A 25,100-nucleotide genomic window follows, 5' to 3' on the forward strand; every position below is an offset into this window, starting at 1 on the left:
GGGCTAGTGCTGTTTCATTTCTTGGAGTTAGTGCTGCTGAGGTTTGATAGATGTGCACAGCGAGGGGGTTGTTTGTATTATTTTACAATGCACCTGGTAGTAGAGGGAGTTTGTGATGCTGTTAAGATGACCCCAGAATCAGAATATCTTTTTGTATGGTGAGTTGTACAGGGAAATGTCAGTTCTGCTCTGCACTCATTGTTAGGACGCGGGGGACTCCTGTGGATGCAGAGCATGTGCCTGTATTTAGTCCCATGATGGTCATGTGCTCCGTGTGTCACGCATGTGAGCGTCATCTCTCAGCTGGGTCCTGATAGACTAAAGGTTGAGAACCGCAGGTCCACACTACCTGCCCTTCAGTGCAGCAGGCTGAGCAGACATCCAGATTTCAGGCAGTAATAATATCCTCTACTTAGCTTTTGAAGCTTGGAGCTCTTGTGGACAGAAACGAGCCAGGAAGCAGACTGGCAACTGACTCTGCAACTCCCTAGACTTTCTGTCTGCTATTGCCTTTGAACAGTCTCTGGACAATAAAATGAACTTCTACTTCACATTGGATCCTGGCCTGTTTTCTGAGAAATACAGAGATGCTGAACGTCTGACAAAGCTGCAATACTTGCCTTTCTCATCTCCTGTGCCAAGCACACTGTTTGTCTAAGCCTCTGTTAAAAACTGAAATCTTCTCTCAGTAACTGGAGAAGAGACAAGACAATGCAGCCCTGCTGTCTGTGGGTGAGAGCGACCGAGCTGAGGCTTCAGCCAAGCTCAGAAGTACCTGGCACCCTGGGAGGAAGTGACGTCAGCCAGGGAGGAAGTGACGTCAGCCAGGGAGGAAGTGACGTCAGCCACGAAGCTGGCTGCTTAACTTACAAGCTCCTGGTCACTTTCCCTCAAAAAGCTATCTTTAGCCTGACAAACCGCAAATTTCGAGTGCAATCTGGATATAACTCTGCAGCGATTGCTGGCGGACAACTTTAGTGATGACAGCGAAGAAAAAATCAGTGGATTTCCACTGTTTCTCCTATCAGAAAGCAGGGGGCGCGGAGGCGGAGGCCCGGGACAAAGTTGCGGCGATGGATGCTGCGTCGGAGCCGGCTGATGGCGACGACGAATTTCATGTTACCTCGGAAGAGGCACCCTCCCGTTCTGAATTTCGGGACTGGTTTTGTAGCATACGCGCCGATTTAAAAAGTTACAAGAAAGAGCTACGCGAGATGATGGATGACTTCCATGAAGAGTTAAACGCGATGGGACGACGTGTGGATGACCACGAGTGCAGAATGGATGAGCAGGCTGAGCAAACCAAACAGCTCCATGAAATGTACACCGAGTTGCAGGGAGAAAATGCGTCCATGCGGGCCAAAATGGCCGACCTGGAAAATAGAGCGAGGAGGGGGAATCTCCGTTTCCGGGGCTTTACAGAAAATAATGATAATTCTAACTGCGAACTGCTGGTTACTAGATTTTGTTCCTATCTACTATCCTCAGGAGGCTCCGCGGATCAGCAGGTCATGGAAGAAATAAAACTTGACAGAGCACATAGGGCGCTGCGTCCACCGAGAGCTAATGTCCCAAGGGACATAATCGTTTGTTTCCACAATTACCAGCAAAAGGAGAAGATTGCTTATGCAGCACGGAAGCAGTCTAACTGGGTGTGGGAGAACCAGGAGATCTCTATCTACGCTGACCTCTCCCAGGCAACGCTTCAGAGCCGATTTGAGTTTCGGGAGGTCACTCAATATCTGAGAAGGGAGAATATTAAGTATCGTTGGATGCATCCTTTTGGACTTATTTTTACCTGTGAAGGGAAGACATGCCAGGCATCTACAGTTACGGAGGCAGCATCTTTTCTGAAAGAAAAGGGATTTCATCCCACTAACGCTGCAGTTGCACCTGCTCGCAAGCCTCATCCTCAGGGGCAGCATCCAAGATGGCAGAGGGCCACCTCCCGCAACAGCAGGTTGAAAAGACATTCTGATACTGCCAAACCCACTGAGGGGGCTACCTGAATTGACAGAACTGTGCACATCTGTGCAGGTTGCTTTTCTTTGCATTGGCTGTCTCTGGCTTGCACTTACGTATACCAGAGTCTGCTAGTTTGAGTTGTCTTGCGAGGTTTTTATGTTCAGCAAAGGTTTCAAATGTCATATGTTGGTTTGTTCATATTTTTTCTGACTGATTTGGGGGAGGGGGGAGTGCAGTTTGTTATCTTTTCCTCCACAGGTAGAATACGGATGGATCTATGGGGGAGTGTGAGTAGATCCCATAATGGGGAGGGGAGGGGGGTGAGAGGGGGAGGGTTGGGGCCAAAGCAGGGGGGGGGGGCGGAGACCATCACTATTAGTGTATTCCTCTATCCATGTTGGAAGTATACTCAAAGGATTGTGAGTTGGATATGTATGTTGCAGGCGGGGGAACTGCTTCGGTACGCACTTGGGAGGGCAGGTGTTGGTTTGTTCTCATGGTTAACATATGTCTAGCCTCTATCAATGTAAAGGGGCTGAATACTCCGCATAAGCGGCGCTTATTATATAAAGAATTGGGCTATTTGAAGGCGGATGTTGTCTTTCTCCAGGAGACGCATCTCCGGGCTCGTTACGAGTCGTTAATGACTTCCTCTAAATATCCCTATCAATATTATGCAGCTAGCTCTAAGAAAGCTAAGTATGCAGGGGTGGGAATATTACTGGGCCCTCATGTGGTCTTTGAACATCAATCCTGCATTAGAGATCCATTGGGTCGTTACCTGATTCTGGTCATTAAGATTGATGGGGTGGATTATACGTTCGTGAACATTTATGCCCCCAACAAGGAACAAGGACTGTTCTTTGACCAATTGAGTGCTCTTCTTTTGTCTCATAGCAGGGGATACTTATTGTTAGGAGGGGACTTCAACGTAGTTCGCTCGCCGTCCATGGACGCCTCAAAGGGCTTTGTGTCGACCTCATGCAAGCAGAGGGGAAAACTAGAGGCTTTGGTTAATCAGTGGCAGCTTCTTGATGTCTGGAGGGTGCATCATCCTACCTCGAGGTCGTATACGTTTTACTCAACATCGCATCTATCATATTCACGTATCGACTATATATTCGCAGATAAAGGATTGTTTCATCATATCCTTTCCTCGGATATACACCCGGTAGTTTGGTCGGACCATGCCGCTGTAGCAGTAAAGGTAACTTTACGTGGGTATGACGCAGGGGTTCGCTTCTGGCGCTTAAATGAATCACTGCTGGGGGATGAGGTTTTTCAGAAAGCACTAGTAGAAGATATAAAATGCTTCTTTCACATTAATGGGGGGGGGGGACGTGGCCGCTCCAGTGGTCTGGGAGGCCTTTAAGGCTTATATTAGGGGTATTCTAATTTCCCGAGGCACCTATGTTAAAAAGCAGGAGACAAAGGCTGCACAGGCATTAAGAGATACGATAAAACACTTATCTCACAGACACCAAGCTAACGGCTCGGGAAAGATTTGGCTGCAACTTACCAAGGCTCGGGAGGACCTCATTAGGTTAGAATCTAAACAGATAGCTCATCAAATGTCTCTAGCGAATCAGGCCTTTTTTGAAGGAGGCAATAAAGCCGGGAAACAGTTGGCCAATAAGTTAAAACATATACAATATCAAAACAACATAGCCAAAATAAAAGCAGACAAGGATCGTATGCTTACCAATAATACGGACATACGTAAAAGGTTTTTAGAATTTTATTCCCACTTATATGCCCCTAATGTTAACATCGCACAGGATAAAGTGGACGAGTATTTGGCGGACATATCCTTACCGTGTCTCACTGCCGAAGCGCAGGCTGCGTTGGAGGCTGAGATTACAGTAGCAGAGATATTAGAGAGCATACAAGATTTGAAGGTAGGGAAGTCACCAGGGCCAGATGGTCTGACGGCCAAATTTTATAAACTTTTTGGGCCATATGTTGTTGCACACTTACAAAAAGTATACAATTCTCTCCGAATGGGCGTCTCCCTTGGTCCCCAGGCAAACTTGGCGGGTATAACGGTGCTTCCCAAGCCAGGGCGTGATCCTACCATATGCGGCTCATACCGCCCCATATCCCTGATAAATTTAGATCTCAAGATATTGGCCAAAATCCTAGCGGGACGTATAAATGTCTATATCACTAGTCTTATACACCAGGATCAGGCTGGGTTTATTCATGGGAGAATGGCAGGAGATAATATTCGCAAATTGGTTGATATGCTATGGATTGCTCATGAGAACCCTGGTGAAGTGCTCCTTCTTTCCATGGATGCGGAGAAGGCCTTCGATATGGTGCACTGGCCATTTTTGTTTGGGGTGTTGAAGAAAATGGGGTTTGGCCCGTATTTCCGTGAATGGTTGCTTAAATTATATGATCATCCAAAAGCGTGCCTCAAAATTAATGGGGGGCACTCTGAATGCTTTGAAGTGGGGAGAGGAACGCGACAAGGGTGCCCTCTTTCGCCCATACTTTTTGCGATATTCTTGGAACCTCTAGCAATCAGTATACGGAACAATCCAAACATACAAGGATTGCAAGCAGGTGGTCTCATGCACAAATTATGTCTCTTTGCTGATGACATTATATTTATAGTCCGAGATCCCCATTCTTCTTTATTAGCAATCGAAGGGGAGATCCGATGCTATAGCGAGGCATCTGGTTATAAAGTGAACTGGGAGAAGTCGGAGATACTTAATGTTACTTGCGCTGCAGCAACAGTGGCATTCTTGCAGCCTTTACACCCTTTCCGATGGGCACATCACACGCTTAAATATTTGGGAATTTATCTCACTACTCACCCGAAAGATCTCTATAGCTATAACTACCCGCCTCTCATTAAGAAACTTTTTTTTGATTTGGATAAATGGCATCGCTTGCCAATATCGTGGTTGGGACGAATAGCTACTGTAAAAATGTCCATTTTACCCAAACTACTTTACTTATTTCAATCTCTTCCTATTGCTATTCCAAATGCGGCACTAAAACTCTGGCAAAGGCGCATCTTTAGTTTTATCTGGCGCAGGCGGCCACCGCGCATTCGGAGACAGGTGCTGTATCAAACCAAATTGGAAGGGGGTCTTAGCGTACCTAACTTTCAATGGTACTTCGTGGCGGGCCAAGTAAGACCCATTATTGAATGGCATGGGGAGCCGGTTATGAAGCACTGGGTCCTTATCGAGCAGGATAGGGTACCAGAGATGAAACTTGATGCAATGCCTTGGCAACCGCGTTCCACGTGGCTGGAGTGCAAGGCTTTGTTGCCTACCACCAAACATACTTTATCTATGTGGGCTCAGTGGAAGACACAGTTAGTGGGCTCTAAGAGATATTTTCACTTAACTAGTCTATATCATAATAAGAACTTTGGGCCGGGCCTCCCAGCATCAGCATTCCATGCCTGGAAAGCTGGATCCTTAACTCGGCTGGCACACATATGGGGGAGTGATAAATTGCTCTCTTTTACTTCTCTACAGGAAAACTCGGGATTACCGGCCACTGAGTTCCTAGCCTACCATCAGCTTGCACATTTTTGTTCCACCAACGGAGTGTCAGCGGACCTGTCTAAGGGGAAAACTCTCTTTGAAGGGTACTGCTCTAATCCACAGCGAACGAGGGGGTTGCTCTCCAAGATTTATAAATTACTAAATACTAGGATTCTAGCAGACACTGGTCATATCTTAGCGTGGAGTGTTGATCTCAAACGGGATATATCTACTCAGGACTGGGATCGCATTCTTTTATGCATTAGTAAAGCCTCAGTGTCCGCATTGCTTGTAGAAAATGGTTATAAACTTTTCTATCGTTGGTATATGACCCCTGATAGATTGGGGAAGATAATACCTGGGCATGATGGGAAATGTTGGAGGGGCTGTGATACCAAGGGTACGTTTTTCCATATGTGGTGGGATGGGGACTGTATACAGCCTCTCTGGAGGAAGGTGGAATGCTGGATCTCTGAGGTGCTTGCTTCCTCGATACGTCTAGACGCTGAGGGTGCCTTGCTAAGTGACTTTGATCGGGAAACTTCCAAGGCTTGTTCGGCCTTTTGTACACAAGTGTGCATCGCAGCGAGACTTGAAATTGCGCGCCAATGGAAGAATAAGCCAGGTGCATCCTTGGCTGCGGTGCAACATAGGACGGACCAAATCTGTACCTTGAATAAACTCACAGCGGAAAAATACGGGAGGCTGAAATCCTTTCACCGCATTTGGAACCCTTATCTGGCCTGGCGGACTTCTTGGACATCCATATCTCAAGTGTGACTGTTATATATGTTGTACCTGACCAGTGTTGCTGTGTTCTCTTTGTCTGTAGCAGTTTATCCCTGCGAATTCTGGTGGTTTGTCTTTGCAGGGCTGGGTGTGGATCCAATGTTATTCTATCCATACATGACATTTCTATCCAACTCGTTTTACTGTAACATTGATTATGCATGCTGTTGTTAATGGTGATGGTGAGGGCTCTACCTTACTTAATCTGTTGAGGACTCATTTAGCAGAGGATCTTTGAGGGGGGGGGGGAAGGGTGGAGGGGGCAGAAGGGGGACATAAACTTGTGATGCATTCTATATATTTTCTGTATTTTAAGGTTGTTGAAGTACCTTACCGTTATCTGCATCAATAAAAATTGTTAAACCTAAAAAAAAGAAGTACCTGGCACCCTAACCAGATCCAAGTCAGCTGCCAGGTGGCAGAAGGTTGGCCTCCCCGGGTGGAGGGGGTGGAGAGGTGTGGAAGCCAAGCTGGGTGGTCAAGAAAGAAGAACTAATCAGAATGTGACACCTGTCCCTGTGTTCATATGCATGAAACTACTGCATTTGCATACGCTGTCCTTAAAAGCAGCTGGGAAGAGGGGCTCAGAGCTGGGCTAAGAAGATCCCATTCACACTAGCCAGAAGCCATCTGAGCAATCGCTCCTCGCCCCGCCCTGCAACCAAGCACCTACAGGAAGTCCAGGGCCTGCAGCATTGCTTGGAAGAGGGGCTCCAGCCCGGCTACTTCAGCCAGAGTTGAACTTGCCAGGTTCTTTTCAAGGGACCAGGGGAGTCCTCTGTCCTTCATCCAGGCGCAGAGACCCACAGCCTGCTTCCCAGTCACAGAGACAGCATTCGGGCCTTCTCGCTTCTCACGCAGCACTCGGACAGAGACAGCGTCTGAGACCTCCAGCTTCACTCGCAGATCAGAGACCGAGAATCTTCAAAGTACTTAAGATTCACTATAAGTGTCTAAGATTGCTAAGAACTGTTTATAAATGATAATTTCTTTCCAGCTAAGAGGATGTGTTATGCTTCTGCTAATTTATTCAGACCTGTCCAGCTAATAACCAGGAGTGCATTCTTTGCTGAAGTCCCTAAGATTGCCAAGTTGTTAGTATTTGTTCTGGCACCGTAATGCCTTACAATAAATCTCTATTCTAAGACAAATGAGGGTGAGTTCCTGGGCTGATTGGATCACAGATATAAGGTAAAATAAGTGTTACGTTCTGTGCACTGCTGGTTCCCTCAGGGAGGGGGACGAGGGCAGAGTCCAGACTGCAGCCTACGCTTATAAATGTCCTGCACACTCCTGGAGAGCACTGGAGCTTTGTGGGATGTGATGCATCATTTCTGTGGGTCCTTTAAAAGGTGTCTCAGGAATAAGGGCATTTATAATATCCAACCTCTGGGCTTAAATAAACTGCATAGATTGAAGCTTTCTTTGGGGGATTAGTATCCTGCAACTCTTTTAATGCACACGCAGAAGTCCCAGAGTCTCAATGCGTGGATGAGACGCTGGGGCAGGGACGACGGATTCAGTTTTGTAAGGAACCGGGGAACCTTTTGGGGAAGGAGCAGACTTTTCCAAAGGGACGGGCTCCACCTTCACCAAGGTGGAACCATGCTTCTGGCGCTTTAGAAAGGAGATGGAGCAGCTTTTAAACTAGAACAAAGGGGAAAGCCGACAGTCGCTCAGCAGCGCATGGTTCAGAGGGAGGTATCTTCAAAGGATACTAATGAAGCATTAGAATTAGGGCATCCAGACAGGGAGGCTCCAATAATAAGAAAAGTAGTCCAAGTGCCTGTAACTAAAAACTCACCTGAGCTAAAAAATTGGAGAAATTCCTTACCTGATAATTTCGTTTTCCTTAGTGAAGACAGATGGACTCAGGACCAATGGGTATAGTGTACTCCTGCCGGTAGGGCAGATCCTCAGTATTCTTCATTGCAAAGCATCTTGGATATATGTTTGACTGACTGACTGATTAACTTAATAACTTAAATAACTTTGTAACTCCATAACTTATTTAAACTTTAACAACTTAATTGACTTGATTAATTGATCGGTTGGTGAACTATAGCTGGAGACCGCCAGAGAACTCAACTGGAAGCGTCGATACCCGATAGGGTGGAAATCCTGGGTAAACGAAAACCTGGCTTACCCTTGAATTTTGTGACATCTAAGTGTACGGCAGCCAAGGGTGGGATGCTGAGTCCATCTATCTACACTAAGGAAAACGAAATTATCAGGTAAGTAATTTCTCCATTTCCTAGCGTGTAGCAGATGGACTCAGGATCAGTGGGATGTATAAAAGCTATTCCCGAACCGGGTGGGAGGCTGCCCGTGATCCACTCAGTATTGCTCTTGCAAAGGCCGTGTCCTCCCGAGCCTGAACGTCCAGACGGTAGAATCTGGAGAAGGTATGGATGGAGGACCATGTTGCCGCCCTGCAAATCTCAGCGGGTGACATCATTCTGGTCTCTGCCCAGGATGCTGCTTGGGCTCTGGTCGAATGGGCTTTGACCTGTAGAGGCGGGGGCTTTCCTGCTTCTACGTAGGCCGCCTTGATAACTTCCTTGATCCAGCGGGCAATGGTGGCCCGCGAGGCCGCTTCGCCTTGTTTCTTCCTGCTGTGAAGGACGAAGAGGTGGTCCGTCTTTCTTACGGGTTCCGACATTTCCAGATATCTGGATAGGAGTCTGCCGATGTTGAGGTGGTGTAGGTTCCGAGCCTCTTCCGGATTTTTCAGGGCATCCGCCGATGGAAGCGAGATGGTCTGGTTGAGATGGAAGTGTGAGCCTACTTTGGGGAGGAACGAGGGAACAGTGCGAAGTTGTACGGATCCCGGGGTGAACTTGAGGAACAGTTCACGGCAGGACAGTGCTTGTAGTTCCGATATGCGGCGGGCTGAGCAGACTGCCAGCAAGAATACCGTCTTTAGGGTCAAGAGATGGAAGGACAGGCCTCTGAGGGGTCTGAAAGATGTTCCCGTTAGGAATTCCAGGACAAGGTTGAGATTCCATAGAGGTGCCGGCCACTTTAGTGGCGGGCGGATGTGTTTGACTCCCTTCAGGAAACGTGACACGTCTGGGTGAGAGGCTATATTGCCTCCTTCGCTCTTGGGGCTGTAGTACGATAAGGCGGCCACCTGCACCTTGATGGAGTTGAGGGACAAATCCTTCTGAAGTCCCTTCTGTAGGAATTCTAGGATCACTGGAACTCTGCATGAGTTTGGCTTGACGTTGTGATCTTTGCATCAGGCTTCGAATACTCTCCAGATCCTTACGTACGTTAGTGATGTGGAGAACTTGTGTGCTCTGAGGAGGGTGTCGATTACGGCCCCCGAGTATCCACTCTTTCTCAGGCAAGTCCTCTCAAGGGCCAGACCGTATGAGAGAATTGAGCTGGGTCCTCGTGGAGGATCGGTCCTTGTTGGAGCAGGTCTCTGTGAGGCGGCAGAGGAAGAGGGTTCCCTGCCAGTAATCTCTTCATGTCCGCGTACCAAGGTCTTCTTGGCCAATCTGGAGCCACTAGAACTAGTCCCTTGTGTAGCTGTATCTTGTGAATGATTGCGCCCAGCAGTTGCCACGGCGGGAAGGCGTATAGCAGCGTCTCCAGAGGCCAGGTCTGTACCAGGGCGTCGATCCCCTGGGACTGTGGTTCCCTTCTGCGGCTGAAGTAGCTGGGTACTTGTGCGTTGGATCTGTTTGCCATGAGATCCATGTCCGGAGTTCCCACCGGTTCTCTATTGTCTGGAATGCTGAGGGCGACAGCCTCCATTCTCCTGGATCTAGCCTTTCTCTGCTGAGGTAGTCCGCCGTGATGTTGTCCTTCCCGGCGATGTGGACTGCGGAGATCTCTTGGAGAATTATTTCCGCCCATGCCATCAGTGGGTCTATCTCTAGGGACACCTGTTGGCTTCTGGTGCCCCCTTGTCAGTTGATGTCGGCTACCATTGTGGCATTGTCCAACATCACTCTGACTGCCTTGTTCCGGATTCTGTGGGCGAACCGCAGGCAGGCTAGTCTGACTGCCCGTGCTTCCAAGCGGTTGATGTTCCAACCTGACTCTTCGGTGTTTCAACTTCCTTGGGCGGTTAACTCCTCGCAGTGTGCTCCCCATCCTCTCAGACTGGCGTCTGTTGTGAGCAGGGTCCATGTTGGAGAGGACAGTCTTGATCCCCGGTTTATGTGGTTGGTCAGTAGCCACCACCGTAGCTGGATCCGGAGCCTGGCCGGAAGTGGTAGTCGAACGGTGTAGTTCTGTGATCGTGGGCTCCATCTCGATAAGAGTGAGCACTGGAGGGGCCTCATGTGAGCTCTTGCCCATGGGACTACTTCCAGCGTGGATGCAATCAGTCTGAGGACTTGCAGGTAGGCCCATGCTGTGGGGCGAGGGTTGTTCAACAGTGTTTGCAGCCTGTTCCACAGTTTTGATCTCCTCGTGGGAGTCAGGCTGACTTTGTCGTGTTTGGTGTCGAATCGGACTCCTAGGTATTCCAGTGACTGGGAGGGCTGTAGAGAACTTTTGTTTGTGTTGACCACCCATCCTAGGCTCTCTAGTAGAGTTATGACTCTGCTGGTTGCTTGGTGGCTCTCCGCTGGTGACTTCGCCCTGATCAGCCAATCGTCTAGGTAAGGATGTACAAGGATTCCTTCTTTCCTCAGTGATGCTGCCACTACCACTATTACCATGGTGAATGTCAGGGGAGCTGTGGCTAGCCCGAAGGGAAGAGCCCGGAACTGATAGTGGTGGCCCAGGACCTTGAAGCGTAGGAAACGCTGGTGTTCCTGATGAATTGGGATATGTAGGTAGGCCTCCGAGAGATCCAGGGAGGTAAGGAACTCTCCTGGCTGTATTGCCTTTATTACGGAGCGGAGGGTTTCCATGCGGAAGCGGGGAATCCTCAGGTACCTGTTGACCGACTTGAGGTCCAGGATTGGCCGAAAAGTTCCCTCCTTCTTGGGCACGATAAAGTAAATGGAGTAATGTCCCATGCTTGTCTCCTGAGACGGTACTGGGGAGATGGCCTGGAGGGTCCGAAGTCTGTTTAGTGTGGTTTCCACTGCCGCCCTCTTGGTGGGGTCGTGGCAAGGAGACTCCACGAACTTGTCCGGGGGGGTTTGTAGGAAGTCCAAATAGTACTCCTCCCGAATGATAGTAAGGACCCACTTGTCCAAAGTTATCTCGACCCATCTGTGGTAGAATAGGGTTAGTCTGCCCCCTATGGCTTCTTCCTTTAGACGGGTCGGCTGAATCTCATTGTGGGGCGCGGCTGGGGCCTGCACCCGAGCCGGTTCCCCTCTTGTTGTGCCTGCTCCAAAAGGACTGATTTCTGCCTGTGGTGTGTGGCGCTTGACAGCTGTTCCTGTTATAAGGGCTGACGCGCTGAGAGCCCCTGCCCCTGGAAGATCTGGGGAAGGGTCACTGGTTTCTCTTCGACTTGTCTTCTGGTAGGCGCGGCAGTGGGGAGTCTCCCCATTTGTCGGCCAGTTTCTCCAGTTCGCTGCCGAACAGGAGGGATCCTTTGAAGGGCATCCTCGTAAGACGAGCCTTAGAGGATGCGTCCGCTGACCAGTTTCGGAGCCAGAGTTGCCTCCTGGCCGCCACTGTGGATGACACTCCTCTGGCCGCTGTGCGTACGAGATCGGAGGCAGCATCTGTGAGGAACGATAATGCTGGTTCCATGACTTCTCCTGGGGTGTTATTGCTGGCTTGGGATAAGCAGGAACGTGTTACCACGGTGCAGCAGGACGCAATTTGAAGAGCCATGGCGGTGACGTCGAAGGCCTGCTTAAGGATGGATTCCAGGCGCCTGTCGTGGGCGTCCTTGAGTGCTGCCCCTGCCTCCACGGGGATGGTGGTGCGCTTGGTGACCGCACAGACCATGGCATCGACTCTAGGGCATATAAAGAGTTCTTTAGTTGCCGGGTCCAGGGGGTACATAGTTGCTAGGGCTCGACCCCCTTTGAAATTGGACTCTGGGGTGTTCCATTCCAGGTCAATTAACTGTTGAGAGGCTTTTAACAGTGGAAAGTGGCGAGAGGTCTGGCAGAGGCCTTCCAGCAGGGGGTTCTCTTTGGGTTCCCCTAAATTGCCTGGGCCTGGAATGGCAAGCTCTGAGAGGCATTGGGCTACCAGGTCTGGGAGTTCCTTGCGAAGAAACGTCTCATGGTGCGGTGAGGCTCTGTTCCTGGGGGAAGTTCCCCTTCCTCTAGGGGTTCGACTTCCTCTTCGGATGTATAAAATATGTCCGTGTCCTCATAAGTAGGACTTCTGGGTCTTGGGAGCCTGTATCTGCCTCTGGAGGGCCCTGGTGCTTCGGGATCCTCCCATGGATCATGTGGGTGTGAAGTTTCCGTTTGCATTCGAACAAAGGTGTGAATCCCCTTGAATAGTTCCACCCATGAAACGGATGCAGGGTCTAAGCCGAGTGGCGCTGGATCCTTGGGGGCCTCCGGCTGAGAGGGTGTCCCCCTGGGTTTTCCTAAGTTCGGGGTGTTATCCAAAGGACTGGTATTCGGCCTTGGATGTGATGCGCCCTGTCCTGGGTCCCCCAAGGCCTCCTCACACTGGGAGCACAGGGCGTCAACCGCCTCATTCTGTGCAGCCTTAATGTGACCTGCAGGGCAGAGGTCTTGCACTCTGAACTCGGGTTCTGGTGGTGCCATGGTTGTTGGCGCGTAGATTTTGATCGCTTCTGTGCGCCTGGGCTGTTTGTAGGATATGTGCGCGGCTGTGCGCTGAAGTTGCGCTTAGCTCATGGGTGCGCCGATCTTGTGCGCCTAGCCCTGTGCGTGTATCTTATGCGCTCAAAGTATATGTGCGCGCCCGTACGCGCACAAGGGGATTTGTTCGCTCAGTTGATGATTTGTGCGCTCAGAAGTGCGCTCGGTTGTGCGGCGAGCGGGGCGGCGAAGTTGCCAAGATGGCGACGGCGAGCACACAGGCAAGATGGTGACCACCTCTATGGGTCTCCACGTGGCCGACTCTTGGGCTAACTGGGGTCTGTCCCTGCTGGAGCGGATCAACCTGGTAGCGCTGGTCTCGTCACTGACCTGCGCTTCTCCTCGATCCTCGGAGACCGTACACAAAGGAGGATTTCTACCTTACCTTGTCTTCGGCGCTTACCGGCTGCGCTCCGGGCGGTCTCTGACTGCGGGGGGAGAGGGCAAATACCTTCACCGCCGCACTTGAGGTGCACCCGCTGCCTCTAAGCCGCGCCCGATCCTTCGGGGGCTAGGTCCCAGCCGCGATTCGGCTGCCGGACCGAGGCTCACTCACCTCCGAGGCACCACAGAAGTCACCTCGGGAATCTCAACTGGGGGAGGGACCCGAGGGTGTCACCGCAGGAGAGCGGGGCTAGTCTTCGGTAAGAGATTTTCCTTCTGAAATTTGGTTTCTGTAGTAGTTTGGTTCTAACGCTCTTTGAGCGTGCAGATAGTCCCTAACTGCTTTGGAGACGGAAAATACTGAGGATCTGCCCTACCGGCAGGGGTATATGTACTAGGGGCTGACATCAGATTGAAATCTGATCCGTCTCCAATTGCTAACAGGAGTACACTATACCCATTGGTCCTGAGTCCATCTGGCTACACGCTAGGAAATCTAACTTATCCCTATCAACTGAAAAGCAGGTTATTAATACAAACAAAAAACACACTTTGAAATGTCTGTATGCCAATGCCAGAAGTCTAAGAAGTAAGATGGGAGAGTTAGAGTGCATAGCAGTAAATGATGAGAAAGACATAATTGGCATCTCAGAGACTTGGTGGAAGGAGGATAACCAATGGGATAGTATTATACCGGGGTACAAATTATACCACAATGACAGGGAGGATCAACTTGGTGGGGGTGTAGCACTTTATGTCAGGGAGGGTACAGAGTTCAACAGGATAAAGATCCTGCAAGAGACTTAAGTGCACAGTAGAATCTTTATCATAGAAATCCCATGTGTGTTAGGGAAAAGTATAGTGATAGGAACATACTACCATCCACCTGGCCAAAATGGTGAGATGGACAGTGAAATGCTAAGAGAAATTAGGGAAGCTAACCAAACTGGCAGTCAAGTCATAATGGGAGATTTCAATTATCCCAATATTGACTGGGTAAGTGTCACATCAGAATATGCTAGAGAGATAAAGTTCCTGGATGGAATAAACGAATGCTTCATGGAGCAATTGGTTCAGGGACCAACAAGAGAGGGAGTAATTTTAGATGTAATTGTTAGTGGAACACAGGATTTTATGAGAGAGGTAACGGTGGTGGGGCCACTTGGCAATAGTGATCTTAACGATCAAATTTGAATTAATGACTGGAAGGGGACAATATGTAAATCCACGGCTCTAGCACTACACTTTCAAAAGGGAAACTGATAAAATGAGGAAAATAGAAAGAAACTGAAAGGTGCAGCTGCAAAGGTTAAAAGTGTTCAACAGGCAGGAACATTTTTAAAAAATACAATCCTAGATGCGCAGTCCAGATATATTCCACGCATTAAGAAAGGTGGAAGGAAGGAGGAAGTGACGTCATCGAGACTGATGGCAGCCTAAACCCGAGTCTCCTCTGATGCCTGACAGTATCTATGTCCATCAAACCTCCTAACGGGACATTCGAGGCGTCACTTATCATTTTTCTGCAATCGGATAAGTAGCAGATGACGACCAGACGAAAAACCTGTGATTTAAAAAAGTATTCGTATCACAAATTGGCGCTAGAAGGAGAGCCTCAGGAAACCAACATGGCGGATGCACACGAGGCCGCTATGAATCCGGCGGACAGCCGGGAGGAGTCGCCGCAAGGTTCAATTGAACTACCTACCAAATCCGAAATGCGGGGCTGGTTTGAAGACCTGAAAAAAGATATAGCGGCCAATACAGCGGATATCAAGATCTCGATCGAAGAGCTGCGTGGGGACATCGCGGAGCATGGGCGACGCATTTTTTAAGTAGAGACCCGAGCGGAAGCCAACAGTGACGGGCTGAAAACCGCGCGGGAGCAACTGACCACTTTACACAATGAGATGGAGCAGCTCCAAGATAAAGTAGAAGACCTTGAAAATAGGTCTAGACGCCAAAATCTACGATTTCGTGGTGTTCCTGAGCTTCCTGACTACGCTGACAGTGCAGCGGTGGTCGCACAGATAAGCGTGATGCTGCTTACTGCAGGTGAGGCGGACACAGCCGCAATTTCAGATACAGAGATTAAATTAGTCCGGGCGCACCGTGTGCTGGGCCCACGGAACTCGAATGTACCCAAAGATATTATAGCCTGTTATTATGACTTTGGCCTCAAGGAAAGAATTGCTAGCATAGCGAGAAGGCAGTCTTCGTGGCAATGGGAAGGGCACGAGATTATGGTTTTTACTGATCTCGCCCCGTCTACAATTAAAAAACGAAGGGACTTTCAACCAATAACCAGCCTGCTCCGTAAGGAAAATGTCCGTTATCGATGGCTGTTCCCATTCGGGATCAGCTTCGCCATTAAAGGGGAGATGCACAGGGTGCGGACACTAGCGGAAGCTTCTCACATTCTCAAAGAGGCGGGCTATTCTGACTGTGCTGGATTAGCAGCCCCTCCACCCTCTCCTGCACGTAAGGATGAACCGCCACGATGGCAAAGGGTGATTCGGGGAGACCGAAGGCTGCGCCGCCAAACGGCTACCGAACCCCACGGATGATATTCTACCAGCTGGGGCAATCCTTCGGAGTTACTCTTCTTTCCTCAGAGATGGAACGTTGATTTGGCACAGCTTGATGCAGCATACCTTATGGGTGTTTGTTTCGTAGCTTATATGGGACAGCTGCACGGTGCGGTGACTGTGTCTATTTTTCGGGTTTAAAGTTTTATATGTTACTGAATACTTATTTACTGGGCTAGCGGATGCAGGCTCTTTTTGTGCTTTATAGAGGGGAGCCTTAAGGCTCAGTTTGATGACTATATATTATTCTGTAAGATGTCGGGTTGAAGGCAAAGGTTGGAATGACTGTTTCCTCCATTATACACGTAGTATTGTCCTCGAGAGAGGAACATGCTGCGGTAGGGTTGGGAAAGCGGGAGGGGGGGGAGAGGGGACTGAGGTGGGTAACGGTATTTATGCTTTATTTTTCTATACGAGGGTTAAGCTACAGTTACAGAGCAGAGGGAAGAATGGATCCAATGCACAGCGGGATGCAGGGGCAGATGTTAATGGCTTTTCTAATCAAACAAAATGGCGAATATGACCATCTGGTCCCTTAACGTCAAGGGGTTGAACTCGCCACTTAAGAGGCAATCTTTATTTTCTGATTTAGCTTACCATAAGGTCATGATTGGGATGGTTCAGGAAACACATTTAAAAAAGAGGTACGAACGTTTACTTAAAAATATGACTTATACCAGGCAATATTGGGCGGCCAGGCCTTTGTCCCACAAATATCTTGGGGTTGGAATACTAATTCACAGGGATTTAATGTATGAAGAATTGGCCTGCTATTCTGACCCCGAGGGTAGATATCTCATGCTAGTTATTGCCATAGGAGGGGAAAAATACTCTTTGTTAAGCGTCTACGCTCCCAACAGTGCCCAAGGAGCTTATCTTGACCGCTTATCTAAGCTTATTGATCAATGTGCAGAGGGCCATTTGCTAATAGGGGGTGACTTCAATTTGACTTCTAATCCTAGATTGGATAACTCCCATGGGAATACACAAACTTAAAAGAAGGATCGGCAGTGCTTTTATAGCTTTCTTCGCCGGTACAGTTTAATTGATACATGGCGGGTGTGGCATCCCAATAGAAGGGGATATACTTTTTTCTCTAAGGTTCATAAAACATATTCTAGAATTGATTATTTGTTGGTCGCCAAGAGCTGCTCTAATTATGTTAGTGCTCCAACAATAGGGGTTACCACGTGGTCAGATCACAGCCCAGTATCTTTCCAGATAGTTTTTTCTGCTATGGATAAAGGCATCCGATACTGGAAGCTTAACGATAGCTTACTGGCGGATGATGACTACTGCGACCTGTTAAACTTGAATATTCAGGAATATTTGCAGCTCAATGAGACCCCGGACGTGGCTCCATCCACGCTATGGGATTGCCTGAAAGCAGTAGTCAGGGGTAGGCTCATTGCCAGGGGTGCCCAAGTGAAACGTCAGAGACAGAGAGCCAAGACCGAAATTATTGGGCAGTTACAAAGGCTGGAACTTTTACATTCCACGTCCGGCAATAAATGTCTTTTGGCAAAAATGGATAAATTACGCATGCAAATGGTGGAACTAGAGGCAGCCCAAGTAGCGTTTGGTTTGGAGCGTGCCAAACAGGCCTTCTACGAGGGTGGGAACCGGGCTGGCAGATATTTGGCACGGAAACTAAAGACCCAACAATCTGTGCTTAATATAGTTAAGTTGAAGGATGAACAGGGGAACATCATTACCTCTAATACAGATATTCGGCAAAGGTTTCTGCGATTTTACTCGGATATATATGCTCATAATCCTAATATTAACTCTGGTGAGATCAACCGCTATCTGTCGTCTGTACAGCTCCCCCAGATACCCCCGGATGATCAAAAATTTTTAGCCCGGGATATCACGGCGGCGGAGGTAATGTGGGCTATACGGGCTCTGAAGCTGGGTAAGTCCCCTGGTTTGGACGGCTTCACGGCCATTTTTTACAAGAAATTTGCCGCCACGATAGCCCCACCGCTGGTAAAGTTATTTAATTCTTTGCAAGGCCAAGGCTCTCTATCTAGAGGCGAATATGGCGGGGGTGACACTTCTGGCCAAGCCGGGGAGAGATCCTACTTTATGCGGGTCGTACCGCCCCATATCCTTAATAAACCTGGACATGAAGTTATTAGCAAAAATCCTGGCCCATAGGCTGAACACTTTTCTACCTGATTTAATTCATCAAGATCAGTCGGGTTTCATTCCGGGACGCATGGCGTCGGATAATGTCCGGAAGGCTGTGGCCGCTATGGGGTGGGTGAGATCTCAGCAAATCCCCATGACACTTTTAGCTATAGACGCTGAAAAAGCCTTTGATTACGTGCACTGGCCCTTCTTATTTCAGACACTGCAGCGCTATCAGTTGGGGGATAGATTTATCACTTGGATCCGCAAACTCTATGAGGCACCCACAGCGTGTCTAAAAATAAATGGGGGGTATTCCTCATCTTTCGCTGTGCGGAGGGGGACGAGGCAAGGTTGCCCCCTCTCCCCATTATTGTTTGCGCTTTATTTGGAACCCTTCGCCCACAAAATCAGGAGTAATCCCTTAATCTCAGGGATACAGGTTGGTGGTTTCTCCTCCAAGCTTTCCTTATTCGCCGACGACATACTATTTACCATTACTGATCCTATAGTCTCGCTGAGGGAAGTTTCCACTGCACTCACAACATTCAGTGCTGTTTCGGGGTTCACTATTAACTGGGACAAATCTGAACTGCTTAACGTGTCCTTACCCCTGGGTCTAGCGGTACAGATACAGCAGCGTTTTCCTTTTAAATGGGCCCGGCAAAAATTGAAATATCTGGGGGTTTACTTGGGGGTGAGTGATAGTCTGTTCCAACTCAATTACCCGCCTTTAATGGCAAAAATTTATAAGGATCTCGAAGAGTGGGACCGCTACCATATATCTTGGTTAGGGAGGTTGGCGGTGGTTAAAATGAATATTTTACCTCGGGTATTGTATTTATTGCAAACCTTGCCTATTATGGTCCCAGTTAAGCTTCTGGATAAATGGCAGAACAGATTGAATAAATATTTGTGGAAAGGAAGGCGAGCTCGTATTGCGAAGCAGACTCTATATTTGCCCCGGTTACAGGGCGGTTTGGGGATGCCTAATTTAGCTCGATATCAGGGTGCAGCTCAGCTCAAAGCGGCTATAGAATGGCATAAAGTTAACCCTAGTAAGCCCTGGGTACAGTTGGAGTAGGCAATCATAGGGGATATGCCTATCACTGCGCTTCTGTGGCAGAGGCGGGCTACTTGGCCCCAGAGCGGGCAACTACCTGATACAGTAGAGGTCACTCTATCGATTTGGGAGTTCTGGAGAAAACATTTAGTGGGTATGCAAAAATTCTTCAACAGTACTCACTTATTCCACCATAAGGCATTTAGGCCTGCTGGACATCCTTTGGCTTTTTCCCATTGGATTTCTAGTGGGATCACGCAATTTGCTCATGTGTGGGCACCTGGAGGGCTACTCCCATTCCAGACGCTGTGTGTTTGTCATCAGCTGGCACCCACTGATTTGTTTAAATATTTACAGATACGTCACTTTTGTAATAGTAATCAGGTAGCCAATGATTTGATAAAAGGAATGTCCACATTTGAAAGCATGTGTCGACATGCTAATAAGGTGGATAAACATATTTCTAATATATATGGTTTGTTGAGTAGTGGTTTCTCCATCTCCGCCTCCCACGTCCGAGCTTGGCAACAGGACTTACAATGCGACTGGACCAGGGAGGACTGGCTGCGGGTGTTTCAAGGCTTGCGAAAAGGCCTAATCTCCGCTAAACATATCGAGAATGGATATAAACTGTACTTTCGCTGGTATATTACCCCTGACCAGATACAACACATGCGGCCGAGCTTTTCTGGACTGTGCTGGAAGAACTGTGGGGAAAAAGGAACATTTTTTCATTTATGGTGGACTTGTCCTAGAATTCGGTCTCTGTGGAGCTTGATTTCTGCCTGGCTTACAACTATATTACGCACTACAGTCCAACTGACTCCGTCCCAGGCGTTGCTGAATGAATACCTCAAAGACATTTCTAAGTTTCATAATTACTTTATTAAGTACGTGGTCACAGCGACCAGATGTCTCATTGCACAATTGTGGAAAGACACGAAGGTGCCTACCCTGTTGATGGTACAGGCAGAGGTTCGAAACATGCATAACCTTGGGCGGATTACTGCTTATAAGAATAAGTCGGTACAAAATTTTTTCAGGACATGGGGACTCTATGATAGATGGATGCAAAATAATATGGGAGGCTGGTAGCATGAGACACTTCAGTTACCCTATGACCTTGTTCTGAGCTATGGGGCCTCATTTTTGGCGTTGCTACTCAGCTTACCTTTCCTTGTCTTATTCCTGTCTGTAATTGTGCATTGATATCACTACATATTGTTTGTTGGACAATAGTGGTACACCTCAGTGGGGGGGAGGGGGGAGGGGAATTCAGGGTTAAAAACTTAATATGGCAACGTGTTCTTGCTGATGTTGATTTTCACATTTCATACTGGTTTCTGTACGAGTTCTGATTCCTTATGCTAGTGGAATTTTGTATAGGATGTGGACAAGTGACCAATAAAAAGTTATAAATTCAAAAAAGAAAGGTGGAAGGAAGGCAAAACAATTACCGGCATGGTTAAAAGGTGAGGTGAAAGAGGCTATTTTAGCCAAAAAAACATCCTTCAAAAATTGGAAGAAGGATCTGGGATGTTTTTTTGGCTAAAATAGCCTCTTTCACCTCACCTTTTAACCATGACGGTAATCGTTTTTCCTTCCTTCCACCTTTCTTAATGTGCAGAATACATATGGACTGCGCATCTAGGATTGTATTTTTAAACAATGTCCATGCCTGTTGAACACTTTTAACCTTTGCAGCTGCACCTTTCAGTTTTTTTCTATTTTTTTCATTTTATCAAAATTTCCCTTTTCAAAGTTTAGTGTTAGAGCTGCAGATTTACTTATTGTCCCCCTTCCAGTTATTAGTTTAAATTTGATCATGATATGATCACTGTTGCCAAGTGGCCCCACCACCGTTACTTCTCTCACCAAATCTTGCGTTCCACTAAGAATTAAATCTAAAATAGCTCCCTCTCTTGTTGGTTCCAAGAACTTATCCAAACTTATCCAAACCTTTTTTGAACCCAGCTACACTAACTGCACTAACCACATCCTCTGGCAACAAATCCCAGAGCTTTATTGTGCGTTGAGTGAAAAAGAATTTTCTCCGATTAGTCTTAAATGTGCTACTTGCTAACTTCATGGAATGCCCCCTAGTCCTTCTATTATTCGAAAGTGTAAATAACCGATTCACATCTACTCATTCAAGACCTCTCATGATCTTAAAGACCTCTATGATATTCCCCCTCAGCCGCAAGGTGATGTATATAGGGAAAAATAACCCATGCTATAGTTACATAATGTTAGGTTCCTTATTACGAGTTACCACGCAGGAAAAAAACCTGGGCATTATAGTGAATAATACATTGAAATTGTCAACCTAGTATGCTGTGGCAGTCAAAAGCATACAATGCAAAAAGCAAACAATGTTCAGAATTATTAAGAAGGGAATGGTGAATATAATGGAAAATGTCATAATGCTCCATGGTGAGACCACACCTTGACTCTGTGTGCAATTCCAGTCTCAATAAAGATATAGTTGTACTGGAATACTGAGAAGGGCGACTAAAATGATAAAGGGAATGGATTGGCAGCTCCCCTATGAGGAAAGGTTAAAGTGATTAGGTCTCTTTAGCTTGAAGAAGAGGCAGCTGAGGTCTATAAAATCATATTATGGGCAGTCAGGACTGTCGCTTCTGCCCAAGCCCGCCCCTTTTACAACCAATAATTCACAGACACTGATTTGGGAGTCAACAGGCCACAGCTTTATTAAACACCCCGGAGCCCGAGCCAGGCAAATATATATCTTCAATTCCCCATTTTGCCCGTCCGCCACAAGTCAGCAAGATGGGCAACCCAGGCTATCCCAGCCTGAAAACATGTAAACCCAGGCTGTCCCAGCCTGAAAACATGTAAACCCAGCCTGTGCCAGCCTGAAAACATGTAAACCCAGGCTGTCCCAGCCTAAAAACATGTAAACCCAGCCTATCCCAGCCTGAAAACATGTAAACCCAGCCTGTGCCAGCCTGAAAACGTGTAAACCCAGCCTGTGCCAGCCTGAAAACGTGTAAACCCAGCCTGTGCCAGCCTGAAAACATGTAAACCCAGGCTGTCCCAGCCTAAAAACATGTAAACCCAGCGTATCCCAGCCTGAAAACATGTAAACCAGGCTGTCCCAGCCAGAAAACATGTAAACCCAGGCTATCCCAGCCAGAAAACATGTAAACCCAGGCTGTCCCAGCCTGAAAACATGTAAACCCAGGCTGTCCCAGCCTGCCAGGGACGCTCCCCAGGCTGTCCCAGCCTGAAAACATGTAAACCCAGCGTATCCCAGCCTGAAAACATGTAAACCAGGCTGTCCCAGCCAGAAAACATGTAAACCCAGGCTATCCCAGCCAGAAAACATGTAAACCCAGGCTGTCCCAGCCTGAAAACATGTAAACCCAGGCTGTCCCAGCCTGCCAGGGACGCTCCCCAGGCTGTCCCAGCCTGCCAGGGACGCTCCCCAGGCTGTCCCAGCCTGCCAGGGACGCTCCCCAGGCTGTCCCAGCCTGCCAGGGACGCTCCCCAGGCTGTCCCAGCCAGAAAACATGTAAACCCAGCGTATCCCAGCCTGAAAACATGTAAACCAGGCTGTCCCAGCCTGAAAACATGTAAACCAGGCTGTCCCAGCCTGAAAACATGTAAACCCAGCCTGTCCCAGCCTGAAAACATGTAAACCCAGCCTGTGCCAGCCTGAAAACATGTAAACCCAGCCTGTGCCAGCCTGAAAACATGTAAACCCAGCGTATCCCAGCCTGAAAACATGTAAACCCAGCGTATCCCAGCCAGAAAACATGTAAACCCGGCTGTCCCAGCCAGAAAACATGTAAACCCAGGCTATCCCAGCCAGAAAACATGTAAACCCAGGCTGTCCCAGCCTGAAAACATGTAAACCCAGGCTGTCCCAGCCTGAAAACATGTAAACCCAGGCTGTCCCAGCCTGAAAACATGTAAACCCAGGCTGTCCCAGCCTGCCAGGGACGCTCCCCAGGCTGTCCCAGCCAGAAAACATGTAAACCCAGCGTATCCCAGCCTGAAAACATGTAAACCCAGCGTATCCCAGCCTGAAAACATGTAAACCCAGCGTATCCCAGCCTGAAAACATGTAAACCCAGCGTATCCCAGCCTGAAAACATGTAAACCAAGCGTATCCCAGCCTGAAAACATGTAAACCAGGCTGTCCCAGCCAGAAAACATGTAAACCCAGGCTGTCCCAGCCAGAAAACATGTAAACCCAGGCTGTCCCAGCCAGAAAACATGTAAACCCAGGCTGTCCCAGCCAGAAAACGTGTAAACCCAGGCTGTCCCAGCCTAAAAACGTGTAAACCCAGGCTGTCCCAGCCTAAAAACGTGTAAACCCAGGCTGTCCCAGCCTGAAAACGTGTAAACCCAGGCTGTCCCAGCCTGAAAACGTGTAAACCCAGGCTGTCCCAGCCTGAAAACGTGTAAACCCAGGCTGTCCCAGCCTGAAAACGTGTAAACCCAGGCTGTCCCAGCCTGAAAACGTGTAAACCCAGGCTGTCCCAGCCTAAAAATGTGTAAACCCAGGCTGTCCCAGCCTGCCAGGGACACTCCCCAGGCTGTCCTAGCCTGTATGAAGCGACCCCCCTTTATCACGTCCCCATGACTCTCGCTACCATCGAACAAGGAGCCAAATAAACCAACCCCCCGCCACCATCCAGCAAGGAGTTGAATAAACCGACCCCCGCCACCGTTCAGCAAGGAGCCGTACCAGCCACAACTGCACCCAGTTGTTTGGCTATGGACCACTGACCTGCCCCCATTCAGGTCCGCCACCAGTTACCACAACATAACCCCCCACCAATCAGCTCGGGCTACCCACCCCAGGCACAGGTAAAATTACCTGCGACCCCCAAAGATGCGGCCAGGACTCCCTCAGAGAATACGTTCCACAGCCTCCTGCAGCGAATTCAAGAACAAATCCATGCCGATAAAGGAATGATGCACCCCATCCCCCCCAGAAGAAGCCAGGCACCAGTTCCCAGGACCAATCGTGCCAGATATGGAAACCCCCGATTAAAGTCAGCCACGAACCAATCTGCTGATTGGCCTTAGCACGACAACGATGCCAGATCTTCTGTTTGATCACTGCAGGGCGCAGAATGATATCGGACCAACAGATTACAGTGGATGGCAGCAGGAAAGAAACGCACATCAGATTCCTGCGTACCATGTCAACGAACCGCCGGCCCGACATCTTCCCCCAGTCATTTCCCCCAAGGTGAATAATCAAAATGTCCAGAGGACTAAGACAAGCCATCCCCCGCCGCAACAATTCCCCCCAACACATCCCCTTCCACCCCAACCAACAAAAGGACACCCCACGCCCCCCCAAGTCCAGATTTGTCCCGTACAGACGCTCCTGAGCATGTGAAAAGGCCCAAGCCACGTAGGAGTGTCCCACGATCCACACGATGAGCTCACGATGGACCACACCTGCAAAGAGAGACACGTTAATATCATGTGCGATTAAGGAGACCCCTTACGCACACGTCTGGTGAAAGCATCAGACTTCCACCTACCGATCTGCTGAATCACGCCGCCCGATAGACCTGAGAGTGCCGCAGAGGTCGCAGCCCCAATCTGAAAAGAGTGAGTCCAAAACCTCGCAGAGCCCAACCCTAACGCGGCCAAGCAAGCCTGCAACACCGCCTCAAACTGATACATTGTCAATGGCTTCAAACCCGGTGCACCAGAAAATGAACGCTCCCCACCACAGGACGAATCCACCCATAGGCAATGCCGTTCACTACGGGACAAGTACGCAGACCTAGCACAGGGTGAAGCACCACAGAAGACCATCTGGCCAATTGATCAGTCTTGGATCTATGAATAAATAAAACAACTGACTGCACTGATCCGCACGTTCTTAAATAAAAGCCTGGATGCATCAGACCCCTTGTTCGACGCGCCACCAACTCGCTCACACAAAAAGCCCCGAAAAATG

General features: G+C 48.7%; 1 protein-coding gene across 1 annotated transcript in view; it reads left to right on the top strand.

Moving 5' to 3' along the window:
- LOC115081577 (zinc finger protein 850-like) overlaps window positions 1–25,100 on the top strand; it is a 121,830-nt gene that overhangs the window by 35,344 nt on the left and 61,386 nt on the right. The gene's annotated exons all lie outside the window — the stretch shown is intronic.

The sequence above is a fragment of the Rhinatrema bivittatum genome, unplaced genomic scaffold, assembly GCF_901001135.1.
Source record: "Rhinatrema bivittatum unplaced genomic scaffold, aRhiBiv1.1, whole genome shotgun sequence".
NCBI classification, from domain to species: Eukaryota; Metazoa; Chordata; class Amphibia; order Gymnophiona; family Rhinatrematidae; genus Rhinatrema; species Rhinatrema bivittatum.